Source organism: Eulemur rufifrons, chromosome 14 (genome assembly GCF_041146395.1).
Source record: "Eulemur rufifrons isolate Redbay chromosome 14, OSU_ERuf_1, whole genome shotgun sequence".
In the NCBI taxonomy this organism is placed as follows: domain Eukaryota; kingdom Metazoa; phylum Chordata; class Mammalia; order Primates; family Lemuridae; genus Eulemur; species Eulemur rufifrons.
This window is the reverse complement of record NC_090996.1, coordinates 13,092,513-13,111,265: the sequence shown is the minus strand read 5'-3', so window position 1 is coordinate 13,111,265 and position 18,753 is coordinate 13,092,513.

Here is an 18,753-nt window from a genome sequence, read left to right as displayed (position 1 = left end):
TCCCGCAGGCCAGCAGCAGCACGGCCGGGAGGTCGCAGAAGACGTGGTTGACCAGGCCGCCGCGGCAGAAGGGCAGCTGGAATACGGCAGTGGTGAGGCCCAAGGCCAGGATGGAGCCGCCCGCACAGCAGGAGGCCAAAAGGCCCCAGCAGAGGCCAGTGGTCATGAGCTGAGGGTAGTAGAGGGGGTGGCAGATGGCCAGATAGCGGTCCAGGGCCATGGCAGCCAGCAGCAGGCACTCGAAGCCCCCCAGTGCCACAAAGAGGCCCATTTGGGCGGCGCAGGTGGAGGGGGCGACAGCCTGGCCCCCGGGGGGCAGGAGGAAGCCGGCCAGCATGCGCGGGGTCAGCACCAGCGTGTAGGCCGCCTCCACGGCAGATAGCGCCCCCAGGAAGAAGTACATGGGCGTGCGCAGGGCCGGGGCCACCAGGGCCAGAGCCAGGATGAGCAGGTTCCCCGCCAGCGTGGCCAGGTAGAGCGGCAGGAGGAGGGCGAAGAGCAGCACGCGGAGCCCCTGTGGCCACCCGGAGAAGCCCAGGATCACAAACTCCTGTGGGCTCGTCCAGTTGGACTCAGGCCAGTGGCGTGTGTTGGGGCCTGGGTGAGGGGGAGCAGACAGGAACACGGGCTGGAGGAGTCACCGTGACACCTCCCTCCCAGAAAAATGTGTGCCTTTTGCCTCTCTTGGGCCCAGGAGCCCCACACCCAGCCTTCCATGGCCCACCCCCTGCCGCCACATCCCCAGGGACTCATGTCCTCGCCCCAACCCAGGCCGGCCACCCTGCACTTCCCAAGGGCTAACGGCCTCCAGAATTCAGATGTCAGAACCTCTGGCCACCCCTGCCCTGTGCACCTCCAGGCCCTGCCCAGCCTCTGCGCCCCACCTCGTCTGTACCCAGGGAGCTGGGCATCCTGCCTCCCGGCCACGGTGAGCGAAACTGAGCACCTGGGGTGGAAAAGTTACTGGAGGGACTCCAGCTTCTCCCGGTGACCTCTGCAGGGAGCAGGCTGGTTGCCAGTGACACAGATGGCCAGTCCTGCAGACAGAGCCCTGAGGGCTAAGGGGCTGCAGCAATGCTAGAATCTTCTGCTCGTAGAGGCCCATCTGACCCCCTCCCATGCCTCCCAGCTCTACGCTGACGGACCATGTGTGTCTCTCTTCTCACCTGCCCTGGGTCGGTTCATTTATGTTTTCCGTTTCTTCTCCCTAGCTGCGTTCAGGACAAGCCCATGGTGATCCTGGGTCTGTCATTTCTCTCTCAGTTATGGGGGCAGAAAACTATAAAGGAAGAGGGTCCACCTTCTCCACGGGGAATGGCCGTGGTGGGGAAGTACAGGTGTATCATCCTGCGTGAGCAACCGCACCTGCTCTCAGGGCTCGGGCTGCAGTGACGATTCCCAAATCCATCTCGAAACCCAGTGCCGCCCCTAAGCACACTTCTGCCACCCCTTCCAACCCCGCCTGCCTCAGCTCGATTCTCAATCATCTCTAACCCACACCTCCCCCTCCGCCTGGGAGTGGAGCTGGCCCAGTGGCAAAATCAGAAGTCGAGAAGATTCTAGATGAATTCTCTTTCCCACACCCTCAAGTACGACTGGGCACCACATCCTGTCACGCGCACCTCACCCTCCAGAGCTTCTCCCCTTTCGTGATGCTCATTTTCTCCTTCCTGGTGACTCTGACAGATACTCGCTTTTTCTCACCACCAACTTGCCTGACCTTCACTGCCCCGTCCTCACCATCAGCATCGAGTCCATGCCCCTTAGCGCAGACTCTGGGCCTTCACGACGCTGCCCCCCTGTGAGCACCCCTCACTCCGACTCCCCAGTGCACCTGTCTTTGGACAGGCTGTTCTCACGTCCTGGTATTCCCTGGAGTCCCTCGTCACCCACCTGGAGAAGTTCGATTCATCCCCCGAGGCTGCTCTCCTATGCCACGTCCTGAATGCTGACAGGTGTCATCCTCCAGTCCCACGGTTGTTATGGCAACTCCACTAAACTCAGTTTCCTGGAATCAAAGATTGGAGTTGGATTTGTGCTGTTTGCTGATTTTAAGTAATTGACCGAATCACTCAATCCTCATTTCTCCCAAATTTGTGCCTCCTCTCAATGTCCCTATTAAGTCCCTAGCAGGGTTGCTGGCCCTGTACTCAGAGCCAGAGGCCCCACCCCCGTGCCACCGCCGGTTGCTCTGGATTCTGTTGGATCCTCCCCTAAAGATGCCCCTTGACATTTACCAACATTGCCACCAGTCTCAGATGAGGTACACGGAATCTGTCACCTTCACGATCAATACCTCCCCAAACCACTGGAATCATGGCCACCTCCCCACCCCGCAATCAAAGGTCAATCACCCTGCCTTCCCCTTGACTCCCTCAACTAAGAGGCACATTCTCCTCTTCTTTCTCTTCATATATCCCAAGCCTTAAAACTTTACTCCTTTGAAACCCAAACTCAAGCTCACATTCCCTAAGAGGCCTCACCTGGCCAGATCAAATTATTGCTTCTAGGCACTTACATACCTGCACGGCAGGTGTCCATCAACCCCAAGCTGCCAGGTCAGGCTGAGGTTGACGTCGCATCAGCGTCAGAGCCTTGTTATTTAGCCAACGGCTCCTCTCCCAACAGGAGGCTGGTAGTGCATTGAGGTCAGTTGGGTAGAGCTTAGAGCAACAGTCACTGCGTGGAGAACCATGAAATCTGCCCTTGAGCATCTGCTGTGTGAGGGTCAGCTGATCACAAGGTAGCAGAGCCCATTTCCTCACCTGGAAAATGAGAGAGAGTTGGACCAGACGATCTTTAAGTCTCTTCGAGTTCTGATATTTTATGGTTCTATCAAAAGTTGTGTTTGTGATCATATTTTTATTCCCCAGTAAACCATCCTCTTTGCGAAAGTTATTTTGATGTTTCAGGAGCCTATAAAGAAATTTGAAGACATCAGTTTAATTTAGAATTGTAAGTCAGTAAGGGAGATGTTAAATTAGGCACAAACATGATTGATGCCAATCTACAGATCTCAGAAGGGCCTTAGGCCAATATATTAATACTTATCTAAAAGGCTCTATTAGCCAGGCACGGTGGCCCACACCTGTAATCCTAGCACTTTGGGAGGCTGAGGCAGGAGAATCTCTTGAGGCCACGAGTTCAAGACCAGCCTATACAACATAGCAAGACCCCATCTCTACAAAAAATAGAAAAGTTAGCTGGGCGTGGGGGCGCATTCCTGTCGTCTCAACTACTTGGGAGGCTGAAGCAGGAGGATCGCTTGAGGCCAAGAGTTTGAGGTTTCAGTGAGCTATGATGAGGCCACTGCACTCTAGCCTGGGTGACAAAGTGACACTCTGTCTCAAAAACAAAGGCTCTTTCTAGCTACACCAATGTGTTTGTGTAAGTGTCCATTTGCACACGTGTGTGCCAGTGTACAACACGTTTTGGGATGTCTGCTTCGCCATCTGACTCTGGGGTAGCCTCAGGTAACAGGGAGCTTGGGGGCTGGAGTCAGAAGGTTTGGCTTCTAATCCTGCCTGGCTTCCCAGATGGTAGGTGATGTGCCTGAGTCACATTTTTTCCTCTGGGTTTAAGACTCCCCACTGGTCCCCCTTGATGAGGGACTCAAGTGTTGTGGCCCCCAAGAGAGCCCCAAGATATAATTTTCCACTTTCCTGAGGGCAGGAGCATGTTGTTTTCCTTGGAGCCAGCACGGCACAGTGGGACACACAGGAGCTCTGGGCTCACGCACGTCTGGGTTTTAGTCTCAGCTCTTTCACTTGCAACCTCTCCTAAACAAGAGCTTAGCCAGAGTTTTTAAGCTTTTCAAGCATCAACGACATTCTTGGTCCCACAGGAATGTTTTCATGATTATTTTAAGTGACGTAGGGAAGCGTCTGGTGCAGCGGGCCCTGCATTTAGGAGGTATCAGTGAATGAAAAATCCCCAAATAGCAAGACATGCTCAGTCCTTTCACTTTGCTCCCTGCTCACCATGCACCCATCACAGTCTACCTCTTGGATGGAAGACTTATCTGGAGAGATTAAACGGTGCAAGAGGAAGGAAACACATGGATCTGGACGGCAGAGGCGGGCAATAGACCAGCGTTACCCTTCCTGGCTGCTCTGAATCCAACACCTGAAATGCCTTTGCGTTCCCGCCCCCCCCCCCCCCCCATCTCTCTGTTCCCTGCTTTCCTGGACAGCTGGCAGGAGGCACTGATATTTGCCTCCAACTTACCCGTTGCTGGCAATATCCCCATATTCCCTGTAGACACTGATAAGAGTGAGATAACAATAGAAACAACAACACAACCACCACTGCTGCTGTAACTGTCACTGCTGCGACCATTACTGCTTTGTTGAGCCCTTACAGTGGGCGAGTGATGTTCTAAGCACACCACAAGCACAGTATTATTTAATCCCTGCAAGACCACCATGTGGTAGTAGGCATCATTATAAATTTACACGTAAAGAAGCTGAGACTTAGAGACTGACTTGTTAAAGGAGTCATACAGCTTCGCCCTGGGCCAGGATCGGTCCCTAGGTTTGGTTTCAAGGTCTGTCCTCTTACGTAGGCAGACTCTGCTTCTCTGCAGCACTCTTATCTGTCTGCATTTCCCCACTCAAATGAAGGGAAACTGAGAAGGGATGAAAGAGAAAGACCCAGCGGACCTAGAGGCGCCCACGGAGACACAGAGGTGCAGAGCCAGAGCGAGGCATGGACCAGGGGCCGTATGGGGCAGAGGCATGCCTGCCGGCGGGCAGTGACCAACACACTAAGAGTGAAGACATTTGATGGAGCACCCCCAGCTCAAGCGACTCACCAGGCTTTGGGCTACAAAAGAGGTGGGGAGGGAGACGGAAAGGAAGGTATATCTGGAATCTTCCGTGTCCCATCAGCCTTCTGGACCTAAGACTCCCTTCCTTATAGGAATTTCTCTACTTTAAACGTGAGTTCCAGCTAGTAAATTCTATCAGGAGCTTTGAACTCAGTCCCCAGCACCCACACCCTACAAGGACACACTTTCAATGGCCTCTTCTGTGCCATCCCTGGAGGGAAAAGACCAGAGTGTGGGACATTCATTTTAGAGAAACCTGTAGACCCAGACCACCATACCCCGATGTCCAGCCCTCTCTAACTCTCAGCTCTTCAGTTGACCAGTCTCACTGTCCCCACTCCTACCCTGGAGCCAACATAAGTCTTAGCAACGACTCCTGAGAGAGAGCAGGGCTGATTCTGGGTTGAGGAGAAGGTGACTTGGATTCTGGTTGGAGCAAGTCCAATTCCAGTCATCACAATGTGGGCCCACCATAGAGTTTAGGTCTCACCCCACACCATCTTCTGCCTTACTCCTTGCTGGCAAACCGCACGACAACCTGCATACGCCACAACCACCCGTTACTCCCTGATCTTCCACATACTTCTCCAACATCAGAATGTCCTTTCCCCACCTGGAGATTTGCTCATTCTTTCAGGCCCAGATCACACATCAGCTTCTCTGTAAACAAAATAAAAAAGTAGCAGAGTTGACTGTAGAAGGATTTTGTAGGCAGTGGGAGCAGACAGACTCCACCACGTCTTTCCCCCTCATCTCCTCTTATCTTCCAACTTCTATTCCAAGTAAGGAGGGAATACTTACTCCCAGTAAGAAAAGTTGCTTAATAGGTTTCCCAGGGCCCACTTAAGGGTCTGGCTTGATCCAAAAGCCCCAGGGCCTCATTAGTGATCTTCTCCCCACATTGCAGTACCTAAGGAGTATGATGGTCTCAAAAGGCTAAGGGCTGGAAGCAGGAGAGGAATTGGGAATTCTGAACTGTGATATCCTGGGAGAGTCTGAAACTTCTGGGCCAAGGGAACAGGAGGCTACCTCCCTGCAGTGATGAAGAGATTGTCTGTAGGAAGAGGTGGGATAAACTTGAACCCAAGGGAATGAATAGACCAAAACACTTTGGTAGACAGCTCCCTGGAGAAAAGAGAGGAAAGTTACTGTTTTGTCCACATTTTCCCAAAATTTGAACCAAGGGGTGGCTGGGAGACTGATGACCTCAGAATGAATTGCCTGGGTATATGGAGGACTAGGAGGTCCTGGCCCTTGTACCCCCAACAAAAACAATGATTTAGCAATTATCCACAGACCAAAATGACTCTGGGAGAGCTCCAGAGTCCAGTTAAGAAGGCACATCAACCCAGTACAACACAAAACCCAAGAATAACTGCATACAAAAGGATAGGAAGGGGCCGGGCACGGTGGCTCACGCCTGTAATCCTAGCATTCTGGGAGACAAGGTGGGTGGATGGTTTGAGCTCAGGAGTTTGAGACCAGCCTGAGCAACAGTGAGACCCCATCTCTACTAAAAAAAAAAAAAAAATAGAAAGAAATTATATGGACAACTAAAAATATATATAGAAAAAATTAGCCGGGCATCGTGGCACATGCCTGTAGTCCCAGCTACTTGGGAGGCTGAGGCAGGAGGATCACTTGAGCCCAGGAGTTTGAGGTTGCTGTGAGCTAGGCTGACGCCACGGCACTGTAGCCTGGGCAACTGAGTGAGACTCTGTCTCAAAAAAAAAAAAAAAAAAAAGGATAGGAAGGACCATTTCATTTTTCCTATGTCACCACATTCCCCAGGCACAGCTCAGGGCTGAATCTTCTTAGCTTCAAGTTCCCTGCAGGGGAAAAGGAGAACAAGAGGACTCCAGAAGCCCTGACGACTACCACAACCCCCCACGCCATTCACTGCTGAGGATGCATACAGTGTTGACTGACATGGACCCTACCTACCAGAGCCACCTAGAGCCTGTGCCACCATGCCTTCCCAAACTGGAGCTACTGCATCCTCCCCCCAATGTTGGCACCCGTGTGTACCCCCTCACCCCTGGTGAAGCTAGTACCCTCATGTCCACCTGCAGGGAAAAGTCTTTACCTACCGAGGCCAGTCCCTAAAGTCTGGAAATGACAACTGCTTCTTCAAAAGAATAGAAACCAATAAAAAGCTACAAGGAACACACACACACAACACACACACACACACACACTCACTCAAGGAAACATGACACCACCAAAGAAAAACAATACATTTCCAGCAAACAAACCCAAAGAAAAGGCTATCTATGAATTACCTGAATAAGAATTCTAAATAATTATAAAGAAGCTCAGCTACTTATAGAGTAGCTCAGTGAGCTGCAAGAGAACACAGATAACTCAACAAAATCAGGAAAACTATACAAGAACAAAATGAAAATTTCAACAAAGAGAAATCATAAAAAAGAACGAAACAGGAATTCTGGAGCTGAAGAATACAACAACGGAAAATTTTAAAATACAATATAGAGCTTCAACAGCAGACTCAATCAAGCAGAAGAACCAGCCAACACAAAGACAAGTCATTTTAAATTATCCACTCAGAGGAGAAAAAAGAAAAAAGAAGCATAAAGAGTGAAGGGCCAGGCATGGTAGCTGATGCCTATAATCCCAGCACTTTGGGATGCTGAGCAGGGAGGATCGCTTGAGCCCAGGAGTTCCAGGTTGCAGTGAGCTGTGGTCATGCCACTGCACTCCAGCCTGGGCAACAAACTGAGACTCTGTCTCAAAAAAAAAAAAAAAAAAAAAGTGAAGAAAGAGGAAGGGTGAAGAGAGATTGATAAATGGTCACAGAAATCACAAAAACACAGACAGAATAAGTTCTAGTTCAATAGCGCAGTAGGGTGACTATAGTTAACAATCTATTGTATATATTTCAAAATAGCTAGAAGAAAAGGTTTGAAATGTTTCCAACACAAGTAAATAATAATTTTTTCAGGTGATGGATATCTTAATTACACTGACTTGATTATTACACATTGTATGCAAGTATCACAGTATCACATGTACCCCCATAAATATGTACTATTATGTACTAATTTAAAAAGTGAAGAAAGCCCACAGGATTTATGGGACACAATCAAACAAACCAATATACACATTGTAGGAGTACCAGAAGGCATAAGGGATGGACAGAAAAACTAATTTAAAGAAATAATGACTGAAAAAGTCCCAAATCTGGGAATGAAAACAGACATCTAGATTCGAGAAGCCCAAAGGACCCCAAATTGGTTGAACACAAAGAGGTCTTCACTGAAACATAATTAAATTGTCAAAATTCAAAGACAAAGGGAATTTTGAAAGCAGCAAGAGAAAAGTGACTCATCACATAGGAAGGAACCTCAATAAGACTATCGGAAGATTTCCCAGAAGAAACCCTCAGAGACCATGAGAAAGTAGAATGATATATTCAAAGTACTGAAAGAAAAAATTGTCAACCAAGAATACTATACTTGGAAAAGCTATCCTTTAAAAATGAAAGACAGAAAAAGTCTTTCCCAGATAAAAACCTAAAAGAGTTCATCACCACTATACCTGCCTTATAAGAAATGCTGAAGGGAATTCTTCAAATTGAAATAAAAACATGCTTAATAGCAACACGAAAGCAGGTGAAAAATCTCACTGGCAAAGGTAAATGTACAGAGAAATATAGAATAATATAACACTGTGATGGTTCTGTGTAAATTACATTTAACACTAAAAGTTAAAAAACAAAAATATTAATAATTGTAATGACAAAAATTTGTTAATGGGTATGCTATATAAAGGAAGTAAACTCTGACCTCAGGAACACAGAGTGTGGAGGGGGAATAAAAGTATAGAATTTTTATATGCAATTGAAGTTGTTAGAAACTTAAAATAGATGGTATAACTACTTTATTCAAGCTAACCACAAAGACAAAACCTATAATAGACATACAGAAGATAAAAAGAAAAAAGCATCAAAGCAAATCACTTTTAAAAAAATCAAATAACAGGCAAGGTGTGGTGGCTCATGCCTGTAATCCTAGCACTCTGGGAGGCTGAGGCAGGAGGATCACTTGAGGTCAGGAGTTTAGGAGCAGCCTGAGCAAGAGCGAGACCCTGTCTCTACCAAAAATGGTAAAAATTAGCCAGGTATGATGGTGCACGCCTGTAGTTCCAGCTACTGGAGAGGCTGAGGCTGGAGTCTAGGAGTTTGAAGTTGCAGTGAGCTATGATGACTATGATGATGCCACTGCACTCTAGCCAGGAAACAGAGCAAGACTCTGTCTTGAAAAAAGAAAAAAAAAATCAAATAACAAAGGAAGACAGTAAGAGAGGAAGAAGAGGAATAAAACAACTGCAAAACAGATGAAAACCAGGTAACAAAATGGCAACAGGAAGTCCTCACCTGTCAATAATTATTTTAAATGTAAATGGATTAACTTCCCCAGTCAAAAATCATAGCATGGCTAAATGGATTTTTAAAAAATCCAGCAATCAGTTGTCTACAAGAGAGTCACTTTAAATTTAAGTATTCATATAGCCTGAAAGTGAGGAAATGAAAAAAAGATACTCCATGCAAACAGTAACTAAAAGAAAGGATGTGTGGCTATACTTATATCAGACAAAATAGACTTTAGGTAAAAAACAATTCTAAATATATATGCACCCAACATCCTAGCACCTAAATATATAAAGCAAGTATTGACAGATCTGAAGAAGAAATTGACAGTAATACAATAATAGTCTGTATTAGTGAAGAAGACTTCAATACCCCACTTTCAAGAATGGATTGAACATCCAGACAGAAAAAAACTAAGAAATAGCTGACTTGAACAACACTATAGACCAAATGGACCTTACAGACATACGCAGAACTTTTTACCCAACAGGAGAAGAATACACATTCTTCTCAAGCACACATGGAACATTCTCCAGGACAGCTCACATGTTGGGTCACAAAACAAATCTTAACACATTTAAGACAACAGAAATAATACCAAGTATCTTTTTGAGCACAACAGAATGAAACTAGAAATCAGTAAGAAAATGGAAAAATTTACAAATATGTAGAAACAAAACAATACACTCTTGAACAACCATTAGGTCAAAGAGAAATCAAAATGGAATTCAAAATATATCTCGAGACAAATGAAAATAAAAACACAACATACCAAGAACTTACGGAATTCAGCAAAAGCAATATTGAGAAGGAATTTTATAGTGATAAATGTCTACATTAGAAAAGAAGAAAGATCTCACTGCATTTCAATAGGATCTTTCTTAGCATCAAACAATGACTTTAAAATGTCGACTGAGAGCTCAATCAATTCCGTCTGTAGTTCTTTAGGTGCCTTGGTGATAATCAACTAGGTGAGGCTGAAGTGCTAATTTGAGTGGGATGTCATGATTCTCAAAGTCAGTGAAACTTTCATTGTATTCTCCAATTAATAGGTCTATAACAGCTGCGTATTCAAATGATTCACATATATCATCCTGCTCATCAATGACCTTTGCTAACTGGGGAAAATGTTCATCTGAAATTTCCTATTCAATAAGTGCTTTGAAAAAAGATAGTTTTTGAAATGCTTGGGGTTTTTTTTTTTTTTTTTTTTTTTGCCACATATCATATATAGACTTAGTTTTACCTTATAAAGAATATTCAAGTCATTTTGATCTGACATGATATCACACAGAAATGCTGCATTCCTATAGAAATCTGTCAATAATTCACATTGCTGATTCTGTTCTTCATAAAATTTAGCTATCTGTTCTCGCAGGGATAAAATTTTGGCTTACATCTGTCCCTGTCACAGCCAATGGACTTTAGAATGATATGGCAAATCCACATTGAGTACCTCATTATTCAACTTTAGCATGTTACGAAACTGAAGATGCCATGTTGCATTTGCATGAATATAATAAACAATACTTACAACTTGTTGCAAAGGGTCACTTAAAACAGTAGCTTTGGCACAGAGATTTTGCTGATGCAAGGTACAATGAAAACAAATGAGAGCATCTGGAATACTTTTTTTTTTTTTTTTATCTGTGCAATAAACCCTTCATGTTTTCCTGTCATGCAAGGCACACTAACTGTACATACACTCACTAAATTTACCAAATTCAGTCCAATTTCACATTTATCTTGAAAGTTGAAGATATCTATTCCCTGTGTTCTGTTTGCAAGAGTGCCCAAAGCAAGTTAACTCTTCACAGCAAAGAAAATCTTCTGTTATGACCTGAATGAAGTATAAAACCTGTGCTAAATCAGTAGTATCAGTTGATTCATCCAAAGCAATTGCATAGTATGTATTTTCCTTTTGAAGTATTGCATGAAGTTGTTCTGTGAAGTTGAAGGCTAATTCATGCTGCCGATCAGTTATGGTTCTCCTTGAAAGAGGCAGTTGTTTGTACTTTGAAACATTATCAGTCACTAACCATCTTACAACTTCAACAATGCATTCTTTCACAATTTCTGCATATTTGAATGGCTTCCCTTTTTTCTCCGTGTATATAAGCCACTTTATAAGTTGCTTCAGTGGCATTATATCCAGGTCTTATTGCTGCTTGAAATAATTGTCTTTGCTTTTGCTTCTCATCTTTTAATTTCTGAAATACAACCCTTTTGCACTTCTCCCTCTAATGTAAAATATTTGTGGTCCTTATGAGTGGTATAATGCTGACGAGCACTGAGTTTCTTTAATGTTGATATTGCAGTATCACAAAGCAAGCATATCATCTTATCTTTAGCAGAAACAAGATAATAGTGCAATTCCCAACCCTCATCAAAAAAATCTGTTTTCTTCCTTTAGCATTCTCTTGGTCTTCTTTGATATGATGGGCTGTTAAGCAGACAGAATTAAAAAATACTGTTGAGCTGTGCAACTATTTACAAATTCCACTTCAAACAGAAATGCAGTGCACCATTATCAAAAGCTGATAACAGACTGGTGTACTTGACCCCGATAAACTCTCACCAACCAGCCCTGTGCGGCAGTGGTGTCAGGCAGGTGGGGGAAGTTAGAACTAAATCATGAGCGTAGCAGTTGTCACTTTAGAACATTAGTAAGCCATATTGTGCCAGTCAATTTGGGAGGATTATTTCACTGAAACTTATTTTATTCTTGGTATTTTAAATACACTCAATTTAAAACTAAAATAAAAATATAAAAGGTGCACCAAAATGTATTAATAAAAATAAAAGAATTTGTTCTGTAAAATTTGGATTCAGTCAAAAGGCCACACTTAAGGACCTAGAAGGCCACATGTGGCCTTAAGGCTACAGGTTCTTTACCCCTGGTGTATATAATAGTATGTTCTGTCCCAAGAACCCTGCCTCCAAACTCACCCAGAGGCAATAGCTTTTCTGAAGTCCTTATTTTTTCTTACAGAGATATTCAACTGTATGTAAGATGTTATGCACATGTATGTGTTATTTGCTATTTGCCATTCTTAATTAACAAATTATTAGCAGTATCCTCAATTAAGTACATGTTCGTTTTCACTTAGCAATATTATCTTGGAAATCATTCTATATCAATATATTTTTAGTTTATTTAACAAACACTAATATAGTGTTTACTATCGACCAGACACTGTTCTATGGTGATTCAAAAATACTAATCCATTCAAGTCTAATAACTCTAATTTTATATGTACTATTCTCACCACTAAGGCATAAAGGCGTTGACTCACTTGCCCACGCTCACACAGCTACTGAGTAGGAACAGGTAGTGTGCCTCCAGAGCCCATGCTTTGGGTTTTTATTATTTTTATTATTTTTTTACATTCCAGAGAGGAGTGGGTCAGTCTCCACAAGTGGAGAAGGACCCAGAGCCCACGCTTTGTAACTACTATGCTGTGTGTGTGGTCTGTGGCTACACTGCACTGCCCTGCACATGGAGATCACCCTTGTTTATTTTTTAATCATGGTTGCGTTACATGCCATTTTATGTATTAATAGATGTCATAATTTCTTTAACAAGTCCCCTTTTGAAGGACATTTAGAATGTTTTCTGATCTTTGACTATTATAATCAACACTATAACAAATACCCTTGTTCATCCATATGTTATTTGGCATGTGTACAATTATTAGCTCAAAGGGTCTGTGCATTTTAAATTGTTATTTTTTTAGTTGTTGACATATTGCTTTCCACTGTAGCACTTCATGCTTTCCCATGGAATATATGAAAATGTTTATTTCTCTACACTTTCACCAACAGTGCTATCAGGTTCTTTTGTCATTGATAATTTGATAGAAATGTGGTGTCTCAGTATCATTTATATGTGTATTTCTCTTATAAAGTTCAGTTTTCTTTCATATTTTTAAAAACCATTTGCATATTTTGCAGCATTTAATAATATACATTGCTCATTTTTTTCTGTTTGCTTTGGCTCTTTTTCTTATTGATTTTAGGTAGTTTTAAAAATAGGTATTAAGTGAATTAAAGTTTTTTTTTTTAATTTTTTTATTTTTTTTGAGACAGAGTCTCACTTTGTTGCCCAGGCTAGAGTGAGTGCCATGGCGTCAGCCTAGCTCACAGCAACCTCAAACTCCTGAGCTCAAGGGATCCTCCTGCCTCAGCCTCCCAAGTAGCTGGGACTACAGGCATGCACCACCATGCCCGGCTAATTTTTTTTCTATATATATTTTTTAGCTGTCCATATAATTTCTCTCTATTTTTAGTAGAGATGGGGTCTCGCTCTTGCTCAGGCTGGTCTCGAACTCCTGAGCTCAAACGATCCGCCCACCTTGGCCTCCCAGAGTGCTAGGATTACAGGCGTGAGCCACCGCGCCCGGCCTTAAAGTTTGTTTTTAATAGGAATTGTAAATCTTTTCCCTAGTTTGCTATTTGCCTTTTGATGTTGTTTATAGCAGATTTTTGCCATGCAGATTTTTAAAATTTCAATAGTCAGATTTATCAATATTTTCTCTTATGGCTCCTAGGTTCTGTGTCATACTTGGAAGATTGCTTTGGCATGGTATATATTTTTCCATCATTTTACTTTCAACCTATTTTGTCTTTGAATCTAAAGTGAGTATGTTGTAGATGGCATATAGCTGGATCAAAGATTTTTTAATTAATTCTGCCAATCTGTTTTTTGATTGGAGTGTTTAATACATTTAAAGTAATTACCAATAAGGGCGGACTTCTGCAATTTTGTTGTTTTCTACATGTCTTATGTCTTTTTGTTCCTCTATTCCCCCATTACTGCCTTCTTTTGCACTAAACAGATATTTTCTAGCACGCTATTTTAATTCCCTTGTTGTCTCCTTTACTACAGCTTTTGGAGGGTGAGTGATTTTCTTGAGGATTGCAATTAACAACTTAAATCAATCTAGTTTGGATTAATACCAACCTAATTTAAATAGTGTACAAAATTTTTTTTTGGAGACAGGGTCTCACTCTGTCACCTGGACTAGAGTGCAGTGCAATGGTGTCGTCATAGCTCACTACAACCTCAGACTCCTGGGCTCCAGCAACCCTCCTGCCTCAGCCTCCCAAGTAGCAAGGACTACAGGCATGCACCACCATGCCTGGCTAATTTTTATATTTTTTGTAGAGACGAGGTCTCACTCTTGCTCAGGCTAGTCTCGACCTTCTGGCCTCAAGTGATCCTACTGCTTTGGCCTCCCAAAGTGCTAGGATTATAGGTATGAGCGACCCTGTCCAGCCAATACATCTCCTTGAACAGACCAATTTCAAGCCATGAGATTGAAGCAGCAATAAAAAGTTTCCCATCAAAGAAAAGCCCAGGACCTGATGGCTTCTGTGCTGAGCTCTACCAAACATTTAAAGAAAAACCAATACAAATTCTTCTCAAACTCTTCCAGAAAGTTAAAGAGGAGGGAATTCTTCCAAATTCATTCTACAATTCCAGCATTGCTCTGAAACTAAAACCAGACAAGGGCATCACAAAAAAAGAAAACTCTAGGTCAATATTCCTGATGAACATGATGCAAAAATCCTCAACAAGATACTAACAAACCAAATTCAGCAACATATTAAAAAGATGATCATGTGGGATTTACCCAGGGAAGCAAGGATGGTTCACCATATGCAAATCAATAAATGTGATACATCACATCAACAAAATGAGGGCCCCAAACCATGTGATTATCTCAATAGATGCAGAAAATCATTTGCCAAAATCCAACTTCCATTCATGATAAAAACTCTCAACAAATTGGATATAGATGGAACATACATCAGCACAATAAAGACCATAGATGACAAACCTACAGCTATAACATCATACCAAATGGGGAAAAGTTGAAAGCCTTTCATCTAAGAACTGGAACAAGACAAGAATGCTCATTCTCACCACTCTTACTCAACATAATTACTGGAAGTCTTGCACAGAGCAATTAGGCAAGAGAAAGAAATGAAAGGCATCTAAATAGAAAAAGAGGAAGTCAAATTGTTCCTATTTTCAGACAACATGATCTTATAGAAAAACCTAACAACTCTACCAAAAAACTCTTAGAACTGATAAACAAATTCAAAGTTGCAGGATACACAATTAACATACACAAATCAGTAGTATTTCTCTATACAAACAAGGAACTAGCTGAAAAAGAAATCAAGAAGGCAATCACATTTATAATACCTATAAAAATACCTAGGAATAAATTTAACAAAGGCAGTGAATGGTCTTGACAAGGAAAACTATAAAACACCGATGAAATAAATTGAAGAAGATACAAAAAAATGGAAAGACATCCATATTCATGAATTAGAAGAATGTTATAAAAACTACCATACTACCAAAAACATTCTACAGATTTAATGCAATTCCTATCAAAATACCAATGACATTCTTCACAGAAATAGAACAATCCCTAAATTCAGATGGAACCATAAAAGGCCCTGAATAGCCAAAGCAATCCTGAGCATACAGAACAAAGCTGGAGGCATCAAACTACCCGACTTCAAAATATACTATAAAACGATAGTAATCAAAACAGCATGGTACTGGCATAAAAACAGACACATGAAACAGAATAGAGAATCCAAAAATAAATCCACATATTTACAGCCAACTGATTTTTGTCAAGGGAACCAAGAACATTAATTGGGGAAAGGACAATCTCTTCAATAAATGGTGCTGGGAAAACTGGGTATCTACATGCAGAAGAATGAAACTAGACACCTATCTCTCACCACGTACAAAAATAAACTCAAAATGGATAAAAGACTTAAATGTGAGACCCAAAACTATGAAACTACTAGAAGAAAATATAGAGAAAATGCTTCAGGACATTGTTCTTTACAAAGATTTATGAATAAGACCCCAAAAGCAAACATAGATAAATGGGATTATATTAAACCAAAAACCTTCTATACAACAAAGGAAATGATCAACAAAGTGAAGAGACACTCTGCAGAATGGGAGAAAATATCTGCAATCTATTTATCTGACAAAGGATTAATATCCAGTATATACAAGGAATTCAAACAATTTAACAGCAAAAAAAATAAAAGAATCCAATGTTAAAAATGGTTAAATAAGCTGAATAGATATCTCTCAAAAGAAGACATACAGGTACATGAAAAAATGCTTAACACCACTAATTATCAGGGAAATGCAAATCAAAATCACAATGAGATATCATCTCACTCCAATAAGAATGGCTATTTTCAAAAAGACAAAAAATAACAAATGCTGGTGAGGAAGTGAAGAAAGAGGAACTCTTATACACTGTTGGTGGGAATGTAAATTAGTAGAGCCATTATAAAAAATAGTATGGAGGTTCCTCAAAAAACTAAAAATATAACTACCATATGATCCAGTAATCCCACTACTGGGTATATATCCAAAGGAAAGAAAATCCATTTGTTGAAGAGGTATCTACAGTCCTATGTTTACTGCAGCAATATTCACAATAGCCAAGATGTGGAATCAACCTAAATGTCCATCAACACATGAATGGATAAAGAAAATATGGTATACATACACAATAGAATACTATTCAGCCATAAAAAGACTGAAACCTGTCATTCTTGGCAACATGGATGAGCTCAGAGGGCATCATGTTAAGCTAAATAAGCTAGAAATAGAACGATAAATACCATGTGTGCTCACTCGTATGTGGAAACTAAGAAAGTGGATCTCATAGAAGCAGAGAGTAGAATAGTTGTTACTAGAGGATGGGAAGCAGGAGGTAGAGAGAGGATGATGAACAAATAGAAAATTACAGCTAGATAGGAGGAGTAAGTTCTAGTGTTCCATTGCACTGGAGGGTGATTTATGGAGGGTCAATTAATGATTTATCATATATTTTCAAATAGCTTGAACAGTGGATTTTGAACATTCCCAACACAAAGAAATGATCAATGGCTGAGCTTATGGATATGCCAATAACCCTGATTTGACCATTACACATTGCATACATGTATCAAAACATCATACTGTATCACCCAAATATGTACAAGTATGTGTAAATTAAAAATAATAAAAGTGAAAAAAACCCTTCTGTATTACAGGTGCATTCTCTTCCCCCTTGTTTGTGCTATTGTCATGCAAATTATCTTATACGTCTATCCATATGTTTTTTATAATTGTTTCTTTATGCAGTTGTCTTTTAAGATAAGAAAAGAGATACTAACAAAAATACACTATTTTTTACATTTACCTATGTAGTTACATTTACTGGTGTTTTTTATTTTATCATGTGGATTCAAGTTACTACCTAGTGTCCTTTTATTTCAGTCTGAAAGATTCACTTTAGTAATTTTTATAGCACAGCTCTTCAAGTTTTTCTTTATCTGGAATTATCTTTTTTGCTCCCTCATTTTTGAAGGATAATTTTACTGTAAATAGAATTCTTGGTTGCCAGGCTTTTTCCTCCAGTGTTTTGAATATATCATTCCACTGCTTTTGGTCTCCGTGGTTTCTGATGAGAAGTCAGCTGTTAGTTTTATTAATATTAAGGATTCCTTGCATATGATTTTTTTCTTTGCTGCTTTCAAGATTATTCCTTAGTCTGTAGCTTTCTATACTTTGATTATGATATGTCTAGATATGGATCTCTTTGAGTTTATCCTACTTGTAGTACATTGATCTTGGATATGTAAATTAGCATCAGACTTGTTGAGTTTTTGGCCACTATTTCTTCAAATATTTTTTATATGTCTTTTCTTCTCTTCCTACTGGAACTTCCATTATGTGTATGTTGGTCTGCTTGATGGTACAACACAGGGCTCTTAAGCTTTGTTCTTTTTGTGCTCCTCAGATTGGCTAAGCCCAGTTATGTCACAAAGAGAAAATCTAGATCGAGAACATAAATAAACATAGAAATTATGTGAAAGATCAAATAGAAATCTAGCATTAAACTTCACTAGAAGGGTTCAGCAGCAGATTTGAACTGGCAGAAGAAAGAATTGCCATATTTCTATATTTATTTATGTTCTCTATTTTGTGGAACATTGTTCTCATAGTTTTAATTCTTTAGATAAAATTTCTTTTAGTTATTTGAACATATTTATAATAGTTTATTTAAGTCTTAGTCTAGTTAAGCCCATCACTGGGATTCTTCAGTGTCAGTTCCTCTTGACTGCTTTTTAATTTTCTCTGCATGGGCCACACCTTTCTGTTTCTTTGCATGTATTTTTTCCCATAAAACTGTATATTTTAAATACAGTAGTCCCTCTATACCTGAAGGGGATATCTTCCAAGACCCCCAGGAGATGCCTGAAACCACAGATAGTGCCAAACCCTATATACACTATTTTTTCCTACATATACACACCTAAAGTTTAATTTATAAATTAGGCACAATAAGATATTAACAACTAATCATAAAATAGAATAACAACAATAGGCCGGGCGCGGTGGCTCACGCCTGTAATCCTAGCACTCTGGGAGGCCGAGGTGGGCGGATCGTTTGAGCTCAGGAGTTCGAGACCAGCCTGAGCAAGAGCGAGACCC